Raw genomic sequence first — 9,724 nt, 5'->3', positions numbered from 1 at the left:
CTGGGGAAAGGCAGGCAGAGAATTCCCTGATAGCACCTTCTCTGTGCCTGTTCACATTGCTTCGCAGAATCGCTTTTGTGCAGAAAACAGTAACACTTGTTCAGAAGGAAAGAAAGCACAGAGCCCCAGATTCTATGTTGTCCTGGAGAGCTTGCAGAGCACTGGGGAAAGGCAGGCAGAGAATTCCCTGCTAGCACCTTCTCTGTGCCTGGGAAGCAGAAGTGTTCACATTGCTTTGCAGAATCGCTTTTGTGCAGAAAACAGTAACACTTGTTCAGAAGGAAAGAAAGCACAGAGCCCCAGATTCTATGTTGTCCTGGAGAGCTTGCAGAGCACTGGGGAAAGGCAGGCAGAGAATTCCCTGATAGCACCTTCTCTGTGCCTGTTCACATTGCTTCGCAGAATCGCTTTTGTGCAGAAAACAGTAACACTTGTTCAGAAGGAAAGAAAGCACAGAGCCCCAGATTCTATGTTGTCCTGGAGAGCTTGCAGAGCACTGGGGAAAGGCAGGCAGAGAATTCCCTGCTAGCACCTTCTCTGTGCCTGGGAAGCAGAAGTGTTCACATTGCTTCGCAAGAATCGCTTTTGTGCAGAAAACACTAACACTTGTTCAGAAGGAAAGAAAGCACAGAGCCCCAGATTTTATGTTGTCCTGGAGAGCTTTTAGAGCACTGGGGAAAGGCAGGCAGAGAATTCCTTGCTAGCACCTTCTCTGTGCCTGGGAAGCAGAAGTGTTCACATTGCTTCGCAGAATCTCTTTTGTGCAGAAAACAGTAACACTTGTTCAGAAGGAAAGAAAGCACAGAGCCCCAGATTCTATGTTGTCCTGGAGAGCTTGCAGAGCACTGGGGAAAGGCAGGCAGAGAATTCCTTGCTAGCACCTTCTCTGTGCCTGGGAAGCAGAAGTGTTCACATTGGTTCGCAGAATCGCTTTAGTGCAGAAAACAGTAACACTTGTTCAGAAGGAAAGAAAGCACAGAGCCCCAGATTTTATGTTGTCCTGGAGAGCTTGCAGAGCACTGGGGAAAGGCAGGCAGAGAATTCCCTGATAGCACCTTCTCTGTGCCTGTTCACATTGCTTCGCAGAATCGCTTTTGTGCAGAAAACAGTAACACTTGTTCAGAAGGAAAGAAAGCACAGAGCCCCAGATTCTATGTTGTCCTGGAGAGCTTGCAGAGCACTGGGGAAAGGCAGGCAGAGAATTCCCTGCTAGCACCTTCTCTGTGCCTGGGAAGCAGAAGTGTTCACATTGCTTCGCAAGAATCGCTTTTGTGCAGAAAACAGTAACACTTGTTCAGAAGGAAAGAAAGCACAGTGCCGCAGATTTTATGTTGTCCTGGAGAGCTTGCAGAGCACTGGGGAAAGGCAGGCAGAGAATTCCCTGATAGCACCTTCTCTGTGCCTGTTCACATTGCTTCGCAGAATCGCTTTTGTGCAGAAAACAGTAACAGTTGTTCAGAACGAAAGAAAGCACAGAGCCCCAGATTCTATGTAGTCCTGGAGAGCTTGCAGAGCACTGGGGAAAGGCAGGCAGAGAATTCCCTGCTAGCACCTTCTCTGTGCCTGGGAAGCAGAAGTGTTCACAGTGCTTCGCAAGAATCGCTTTTGTGCAGAAAACACTAACACTTGTTCAGAAGGAAAGAAAGCACAGAGCCCCAGATTTTATGTTGTCCTGGAGAGCTTGCAGAGCACTGGGGAAAGGCAGGCAGAGAATTCCTTGCTAGCACCTTCTCTGTGCCTGGGAAGCAGAAGTGTTCACATTGCTTCGCAGAATCGCTTTTGTGCAGAAAACACTAACACTTGTTCAGAAGGAAAGAAAGCACAGAGCCCCAGATTCTATGTTGTCCTGGAGAGCTTGCAGAGCACTGGGGAAAGGCAGGCAGAGAAATCCTTGCTAGCACCTTCTCTGTGCCTGGGAAGCAGAAGTGTTCACATTGCTTCGCAGAATCGCTTTTGTGCAGAAAACAGTAACACTTGTTCAGAAGGAAAGAAAGCACAGAGCCCCAGATTCTATGTTGTCCTGGAGAGCTTGCAGAGCACTGGGGAAAGGCAGGCAGAGAATTCCCTGATAGCACCTTCTCTGTGCCTGTTCACATTGCTTCGCAGAATCGCTTTTGTGCAGAAAACAGTAACACTTGTTCAGAAGGAAAGAAAGCACAGAGCCCCAGATTCTATGTTGTCCTGGAGAGCTTGCAGAGCACTGGGGAAAGGCAGGCAGAGAATTCCCTGATAGCACCTTCTCTGTGCCTGTTCACATTGCTTCGCAGAATCGCTTTTGTGCAGAAAACATTAACACTTGTTCAGAAGGAAAGAAAGCACAGAGCCCCAGATTTTATGTTGTCCTGGAGAGCTTGCAGAGCACTGGGGAAAGGCAGGCAGAGAATTCCCTGATAGCACCTTCTCTGTGCCTGTTCACATTGCTTCGCAGAATCGCTTTTGTGCAGAAAACAGTAACACTTGTTCAGAACGAAAGAAAGCACAGAGCCCCAGATTCTATGTTGTCCTGGAGAGCTTGCAGAGCACTGGGGAAAGGCAGGCAGAGAATTCCCTGATAGCACCTTCTCTGTGCCTGGGAAGCAGAAGTGTTCACATTGCTTCGCAAGAATCGCTTTTGTGCAGAAAACAGTAACACTTGTTCAGAAGGAAAGAAAGCACAGAGCCCCAGATTCTATGTTGTCCTGGAGAGCTTGCAGAGCACTGGGGAAAGGCAGGCAGAGAATTCCCTGATAGCACCTTCTCTGTGCCTGGGAAGCAGAAGTGTTCACATTGCTTCGCAAGAATCGCTTTTGTGCAGAAAACACTAACACTTGTTCAGAAGGAAAGAAAGCACAGAGCCCCAGATTTTATGTTGTCCTGGAGAGCTTGCAGAGCACTGGGGAAAGGCAGGCAGAGAATTCCCTGATAGCACCTTCTCTGTGCCTGTTCACATTGCTTCGCAGAATCGCTTTTGTGCAGAAAACAGTAACACTTGTTCAGAAGGAAAGAAAGCACAGAGCCCCAGATTCTATGTTGTCCTGGAGAGCTTGCAGAGCACTGGGGAAAGGCAGGCAGAGAATTCCCTGATAGCACCTTCTCTGTGCCTGGGAAGCAGAAGTGTTCACATTGCTTCGCAGAATCGCTTTTGTGCAGAAAACAGTAACAGTTGTTCAGAACGAAAGAAAGCACAGAGCCCCAGATTCTATGTTGTCCTGGAGAGCTTGCAGAGCACTGGGGAAAGGCAGGCAGAGAATTCCCTGATAGCACCTTCTCTGTGCCTGGGAAGCAGAAGTGTTCACATTGCTTCGCAAGAATCGCTTTTGTGCAGAAAACAGTAACACTTGTTCAGAAGGAAAGAAAGCACAGAGCCCCAGATTCTATGTTGTCCTGGAGAGCTTGCAGAGCACTGGGGAAAGGCAGGCAGAGAATTCCCTGCTAGCACCTTCTCTGTGCCTGGGAAGCAGAAGTGTTCACATTGCTTCGCAAGAATCGCTTTTGTGCAGAAAACAGTAACACTTGTTCAGAAGGAAAGAAAGCACAGAGCCCCAGATTCTATGTTGTCCTGGAGAGCTTGCAGAGCACTGGGGAAAGGCAGGCAGAGAATTCCCTGATAGCACCTTCTCTGTGCCTGGGAAGCAGAAGTGTTCACATTGCTTCGCAAGAATCGCTTTTGTGCAGAAAACAGTAACACTTGTTCAGAAGGAAAGAAAGCACAGAGCCCCAGATTTTATGTTGTCCTGGAGAGCTTGCAGAGCACTGGGGAAAGGCAGGCAGAGAATTCCCTGCTATCACCTTCTGTGTGCCTGGGAAGCACAAGTGTTCACATTGCTTTGCAGAATCGGTTTTGTGCAGAAAACAGTAACACTTGTTCAGAACGAAAGAAAGCACAGAGCCCCAGATTCTATGTTGTCCTGGAGAGCTTGCAGAGCACTGGGGAAAGGCAGGCAGAGAATTCCCTGATAGCACCTTCTCTGTGCCTGTTCACATTGCTTCGCAGAATCGCTTTTGTGCAGAAAACAGTAACACTTGTTCAGAACGAAAGAAAGCACAGAGCCCCAGATTCTATGTTGTCCTGGAGAGCTTGCAGAGCACTGGGGAAAGGCAGGCAGAGAATTCCCTGATAGCACCTTCTCTGTGCCTGGGAAGCAGAAGTGTTCACATTGCTTCGCAAGAATCGCTTTTGTGCAGAAAACAGTAACACTTGTTCAGAAGGAAAGAAAGCACAGAGCCCCAGATTTTATGTTGTCCTGGAGAGCTTGCAGAGCACTGGGGAAAGGCAGGCAGAGAATTCCCTGATAGCACCTTCTCTGTGCCTGGGAAGCAGAAGTGTTCACATTGCTTCGCGAGAATCGCTTTTGTGCAGAAAACACTAACACTTGTTCAGAAGGAAAGAAAGCACAGAGCCCCAGATTTTATGTTGTCCTGGAGAGCTTGCAGAGCACTGGGGAAAGGCAGGCAGAGAATTCCCTGATAGCACCTTCTCTGTGCCTGTTCACATTGCTTCGCAGAATCGCTTTTGTGCAGAAAACAGTAACACTTGTTCAGAACGAAAGAAAGCACAGAGCCCCAGATTCTATGTTGTCCTGGAGAGCTTGCAGAGCACTGGGGAAAGGCAGGCAGAGAATTCCCTGATAGCACCTTCTCTGTGCCTGGGAAGCAGAAGTGTTCACATTGCTTCGCAGAATCGCTTTTGTGCAGAAAACAGTAACAGTTGTTCAGAACGAAAGAAAGCACAGAGCCCCAGATTCTATGTTGTCCTGGAGAGCTTGCAGAGCACTGGGGAAAGGCAGGCAGAGAATTCCCTGCTAGCACCTTCTCTGTGCCTGGGAAGCAGAAGTGTTCACATTGCTTCGCAAGAATCGCTTTTGTGCAGAAAACAGTAACACTTGTTCAGAAGGAAAGAAAGCACAGAGCCCCACATTTTATGTTGTCCTGGAGAGCTTGCAGAGCACTGGGGAAAGGCAGGCAGAGAATTCCCTGATAGCACCTTCTCTGTGCCTGGGAAGCAGAAGTGTTCACATTGCTTCGCAAGAATCGCTTTTGTGCAGAAAACAGTAACACTTGTTCAGAAGGAAAGAAAGCACAGAGCCCCAGATTCTATGTTGTCCTGGAGAGCTTGCAGAGCACTGGGGAAAGGCAGGCAGAGAATTCCCTGATAGCACCTTCTCTGTGCCTGGGAAGCAGAAGTGTTCACATTGCTTCGCAAGAATCGCTTTTGTGCAGAAAACAGTAACACTTGTTCAGAAGGAAAGAAAGCACAGAGCCCCAGATTCTATGTTGTCCTGGAGAGCTTGCAGAGCACTGGGGAAAGGCAGGCAGAGAATTCCCTGATAGCACCTTCTCTGTGCCTGTTCACATTGCTTCGCAGAATCGCTTTTGTGCAGAAAACACTAACACTTGTTCAGAAGGAAAGAAAGCACAGAGCCCCAGATTCTATGTTGTCCTGGAGAGCTTGCAGAGCACTGGGGAAAGGCAGGCAGAGAATTCCTTGCTAGCACCTTCTGTGTGCCTGGGAAGCACAAGTGTTCACATAGCTTCGCAAGAATCGCTTTTGTGCAGAAAACAGTAACACTTGTTCAGAAGGAAAGAAAGCACAGAGCCCCAGATTTTATGTTGTCCTGGAGAGCTTGCAGAGCACTGGGGAAAGGCAGGCAGAGAATTCCCTGATAGCACCTTCTCTGTGCCTGTTCACATTGCTTCGCAGAATCGCTTTTGTGCAGAAAACAGTAACACTTGTTCAGAAGGAAAGAAAGCACAGAGCCCCAGATTCTATGTTGTCCTGGAGAGCTTGCAGAGCACTGGGGAAAGGCAGGCAGAGAATTCCCTGCTAGCACCTTCTCTGTGCCTGGGAAGCAGAAGTGTTCACATTGCTTTGCAGAATCGCTTTTGTGCAGAAAACAGTAACACTTGTTCAGAAGGAAAGAAAGCACAGAGCCCCAGATTCTATGTTGTCCTGGAGAGCTTGCAGAGCACTGGGGAAAGGCAGGCAGAGAATTCCCTGATAGCACCTTCTCTGTGCCTGTTCACATTGCTTCGCAGAATCGCTTTTGTGCAGAAAACAGTAACACTTGTTCAGAAGGAAAGAAAGCACAGAGCCCCAGATTCTATGTTGTCCTGGAGAGCTTGCAGAGCACTGGGGAAAGGCAGGCAGAGAATTCCCTGCTAGCACCTTCTCTGTGCCTGGGAAGCAGAAGTGTTCACATTGCTTCGCAAGAATCGCTTTTGTGCAGAAAACACTAACACTTGTTCAGAAGGAAAGAAAGCACAGAGCCCCAGATTTTATGTTGTCCTGGAGAGCTTTTAGAGCACTGGGGAAAGGCAGGCAGAGAATTCCTTGCTAGCACCTTCTCTGTGCCTGGGAAGCAGAAGTGTTCACATTGCTTCGCAGAATCTCTTTTGTGCAGAAAACAGTAACACTTGTTCAGAAGGAAAGAAAGCACAGAGCCCCAGATTCTATGTTGTCCTGGAGAGCTTGCAGAGCACTGGGGAAAGGCAGGCAGAGAATTCCTTGCTAGCACCTTCTCTGTGCCTGGGAAGCAGAAGTGTTCACATTGGTTCGCAGAATCGCTTTAGTGCAGAAAACAGTAACACTTGTTCAGAAGGAAAGAAAGCACAGAGCCCCAGATTTTATGTTGTCCTGGAGAGCTTGCAGAGCACTGGGGAAAGGCAGGCAGAGAATTCCCTGATAGCACCTTCTCTGTGCCTGTTCACATTGCTTCGCAAGAATCGCTTTTGTGCAGAAAACAGTAACACTTGTTCAGAAGGAAAGAAAGCACAGTGCCGCAGATTTTATGTTGTCCTGGAGAGCTTGCAGAGCACTGGGGAAAGGCAGGCAGAGAATTCCCTGATAGCACCTTCTCTGTGCCTGTTCACATTGCTTCGCAGAATCGCTTTTGTGCAGAAAACAGTAACAGTTGTTCAGAACGAAAGAAAGCACAGAGCCCCAGATTCTATGTAGTCCTGGAGAGCTTGCAGAGCACTGGGGAAAGGCAGGCAGAGAATTCCCTGCTAGCACCTTCTCTGTGCCTGGGAAGCAGAAGTGTTCACAGTGCTTCGCAAGAATCGCTTTTGTGCAGAAAACACTAACACTTGTTCAGAAGGAAAGAAAGCACAGAGCCCCAGATTTTATGTTGTCCTGGAGAGCTTGCAGAGCACTGGGGAAAGGCAGGCAGAGAATTCCTTGCTAGCACCTTCTCTGTGCCTGGGAAGCAGAAGTGTTCACATTGCTTCGCAGAATCGCTTTTGTGCAGAAAACACTAACACTTGTTCAGAAGGAAAGAAAGCACAGAGCCCCAGATTCTATGTTGTCCTGGAGAGCTTGCAGAGCACTGGGGAAAGGCAGGCAGAGAAATCCTTGCTAGCACCTTCTCTGTGCCTGGGAAGCAGAAGTGTTCACATTGCTTCGCAGAATCGCTTTTGTGCAGAAAACAGTAACACTTGTTCAGAAGGAAAGAAAGCACAGAGCCCCAGATTCTATGTTGTCCTGGAGAGCTTGCAGAGCACTGGGGAAAGGCAGGCAGAGAATTCCCTGATAGCACCTTCTCTGTGCCTGTTCACATTGCTTCGCAGAATCGCTTTTGTGCAGAAAACAGTAACACTTGTTCAGAAGGAAAGAAAGCACAGAGCCCCAGATTCTATGTTGTCCTGGAGAGCTTGCAGAGCACTGGGGAAAGGCAGGCAGAGAATTCCCTGATAGCACCTTCTCTGTGCCTGTTCACATTGCTTCGCAGAATCGCTTTTGTGCAGAAAACATTAACACTTGTTCAGAAGGAAAGAAAGCACAGAGCCCCAGATTTTATGTTGTCCTGGAGAGCTTGCAGAGCACTGGGGAAAGGCAGGCAGAGAATTCCCTGATAGCACCTTCTCTGTGCCTGTTCACATTGCTTCGCAGAATCGCTTTTGTGCAGAAAACAGTAACACTTGTTCAGAACGAAAGAAAGCACAGAGCCCCAGATTCTATGTTGTCCTGGAGAGCTTGCAGAGCACTGGGGAAAGGCAGGCAGAGAATTCCCTGATAGCACCTTCTCTGTGCCTGGGAAGCAGAAGTGTTCACATTGCTTCGCAAGAATCGCTTTTGTGCAGAAAACAGTAACACTTGTTCAGAAGGAAAGAAAGCACAGAGCCCCAGATTCTATGTTGTCCTGGAGAGCTTGCAGAGCACTGGGGAAAGGCAGGCAGAGAATTCCCTGATAGCACCTTCTCTGTGCCTGGGAAGCAGAAGTGTTCACATTGCTTCGCAAGAATCGCTTTTGTGCAGAAAACACTAACACTTGTTCAGAAGGAAAGAAAGCACAGAGCCCCAGATTTTATGTTGTCCTGGAGAGCTTGCAGAGCACTGGGGAAAGGCAGGCAGAGAATTCCCTGATAGCACCTTCTCTGTGCCTGTTCACATTGCTTCGCAGAATCGCTTTTGTGCAGAAAACAGTAACACTTGTTCAGAACGAAAGAAAGCACAGAGCCCCAGATTCTATGTTGTCCTGGAGAGCTTGCAGAGCACTGGGGAAAGGCAGGCAGAGAATTCCCTGATAGCACCTTCTCTGTGCCTGGGAAGCAGAAGTGTTCACATTGCTTCGCAGAATCGCTTTTGTGCAGAAAACAGTAACAGTTGTTCAGAACGAAAGAAAGCACAGAGCCCCAGATTCTATGTTGTCCTGGAGAGCTTGCAGAGCACTGGGGAAAGGCAGGCAGAGAATTCCCTGATAGCACCTTCTCTGTGCCTGGGAAGCAGAAGTGTTCACATTGCTTCGCAAGAATCGCTTTTGTGCAGAAAACAGTAACACTTGTTCAGAAGGAAAGAAAGCACAGAGCCCCAGATTCTATGTTGTCCTGGAGAGCTTGCAGAGCACTGGGGAAAGGCAGGCAGAGAATTCCCTGCTAGCACCTTCTCTGTGCCTGGGAAGCAGAAGTGTTCACATTGCTTCGCAAGAATCGCTTTTGTGCAGAAAACAGTAACACTTGTTCAGAAGGAAAGAAAGCACAGAGCCCCAGATTCTATGTTGTCCTGGAGAGCTTGCAGAGCACTGGGGAAAGGCAGGCAGAGAATTCCCTGATAGCACCTTCTCTGTGCCTGGGAAGCAGAAGTGTTCACATTGCTTCGCAAGAATCGCTTTTGTGCAGAAAACAGTAACACTTGTTCAGAAGGAAAGAAAGCACAGAGCCCCAGATTTTATGTTGTCCTGGAGAGCTTGCAGAGCACTGGGGAAAGGCAGGCAGAGAATTCCCTGCTATCACCTTCTCTGTGCCTGTTCACATTGGTTCGCAGAATCGCTTTTGTGCAGAAAACACTAACACTTGTTCAGAAGGAAAGAAAGCACAGAGCCCCAGATTCTATGTTGTCCTGGAGAGCTTGCAGAGCACTGGGGAAAGGCAGGCAGAGAATTCCTTGCTAGCACCTTCTGTGTGCCTGGGAAGCACAAGTGTTCACATTGCTTTGCAGAATCGGTTTTGTGCAGAAAACAGTAACACTTGTTCAGAACGAAAGAAAGCACAGAGCCCCAGATTCTATGTTGTCCTGGAGAGCTTGCAGAGCACTGGGGAAAGGCAGGCAGAGAATTCCCTGATAGCACCTTCTCTGTGCCTGTTCACATTGCTTCGCAGAATCGCTTTTGTGCAGAAAACAGTAACACTTGTTCAGAACGAAAGAAAGCACAGAGCCCCAGATTCTATGTTGTCCTGGAGAGCTTGCAGAGCACTGGGGAAAGGCAGGCAGAGAATTCCCTGATAGCACCTTCTCTGTGCCTGGGAAGCA

This window comes from Strix aluco, unplaced genomic scaffold (genome assembly GCF_031877795.1).
Source record: "Strix aluco isolate bStrAlu1 unplaced genomic scaffold, bStrAlu1.hap1 HAP1_SCAFFOLD_33, whole genome shotgun sequence".
NCBI lineage: Eukaryota > Metazoa > Chordata > Aves > Strigiformes > Strigidae > Strix > Strix aluco.
This window is presented reverse-complemented; position numbering follows the sequence as displayed.